At 46.5% G+C, this 1,501-nt stretch overlaps 1 non-coding gene across 1 annotated transcript; it reads right to left on the bottom strand.

Annotated features, from left to right (window-relative positions):
• Positions 1-549: 549 nt before the first annotated feature.
• TRNAW-CCA (transfer RNA tryptophan (anticodon CCA)) lies at positions 550-622 on the bottom strand. The gene has a single exon. It is a non-coding gene; the product is annotated as a tRNA-Trp (tRNA).
• Positions 623-1,501: the final 879 nt, after the last annotated feature.

Here is a 1,501-nt window from a genome sequence, read left to right as displayed (position 1 = left end):
ATATGAGGAAATTCAAAGTTGCCCTGGTTGAGAAACCACATGGAGAAGCCCTAATACTAAATGAAGATGGAGTAATGCATACCCAGCCCCTCGAACCTTCTACTCACTGCTCCAGCTTCAGCTTCCATCTGACCGTAGCCCCGCGAGACACCCTGACTCAGAAGCCAATAGCTGAGCCCTCCCTCAGCTCTTCACCTATAGAAACAATTGTGCTGTGCTGTGCTTAGTCACTCAGTCATGGCTGACCCTTTGCGACCCCATGGAGAATAGACTGCCAGGTTCCTCTGTCCATGGGGATTCTCCAGGCAAGAATACTGGAGTGAGTTGTCATGCTCTCCTCCAGCGAAACTTCCAAATCCAGGGATTAAACCCAGTCTCCCACATTGCAGGCAAATTCTTTACCATGTGAAGGTGAAGGTGAAGGTGAAGTCGCTCAATTGTGTCCGACTCTTTGTGACCCCATGGACTGTAACCAACTAGGCTTCTCCATCCATGGGATTCTCCAGGCAAGAATACTGGAGTGGATTGCCATTTCCTTCTCCAGGGGATCTTCCCGACCCAGGGATCGAACCTGGGTCTCCCGCATTGGAGGCAGATGCTTTAACCTCTGAGCCACCAGGAAAGGACAAGAATATGGGATTGGGTAGCCTATTCCTTCTCCAGGGGATCTTCCCAACCTAGGAATCGAACCAGGGTCTTCTGCGTTGCAGAAGGATTCTTTACTAGCCGAGCTACCAGGGAAGCCCATAGAAACAATTAGGTTTTATAAAAAGATGCTTTCCTTGATTCAGGCTATCAAGTTTGGAGTAATTTGCTATGCAGAAATAGAGTGCAAATAACTTTTCTTTAAGGCTTTTCTCTTGAATATGTTTCAGTTCAGTTCAGTTCAGTCGCCCAATTCTTTGTGATCCCGTGGACTGCAGCACACCACCCTTCCCTGTTCATCACCAACTCCCAGGGCTTGCTGAAACTCATGTGCATTGATGCCATCCAACCACCTCATCCTCTGTCATCTTCTTTGCCTCCTGCGTTCAATCTTTCCCAGCACCAGGGTCTTTTCCAATGAGTTAGTTCTTTGCAACATGTGGCCAACGTATTGGAGCTTCAGCTTCAGCATCAGTCTTTCTAGTGAATATTCAGGACTGATTTCCTGTAGGATTGACTTGTTTGATCTCCTTGTAGTCCAAGGGACTCTCAAGAGTCTTCTCCAACACCATAGTTCAAAAGTGTCAATTTCTTGGCACTCAGCTTTCTTTATAGTCCAACTCTCACCTCCATACCTGACTACCGGAAAAACTATAGCTTTGATTAGGTGGACCTTTGTTGGCAAAGTAATGTCTCTGCTTTTAAATATGCTGTCTAGGTTGGCCATCGTTTTTCTTCCAAGGAGCAAGCGTCTTTTAATTTCATGGCTGCAGTCACCATCTGCAGAGATTTTGGAGTCCAAGAAAATAAAGTCTGCCACTGTTTCATTGTTTTTCCATTTGCCGTGGAGTGATGG

This window comes from Ovis aries, chromosome 1 (genome assembly GCF_016772045.2).
Source record: "Ovis aries strain OAR_USU_Benz2616 breed Rambouillet chromosome 1, ARS-UI_Ramb_v3.0, whole genome shotgun sequence".
In the NCBI taxonomy this organism is placed as follows: domain Eukaryota; kingdom Metazoa; phylum Chordata; class Mammalia; order Artiodactyla; family Bovidae; genus Ovis; species Ovis aries.
The sequence above is the reverse complement of the archived record's forward strand: the minus strand, read 5'-3'. Positions and strand labels throughout refer to the sequence as shown.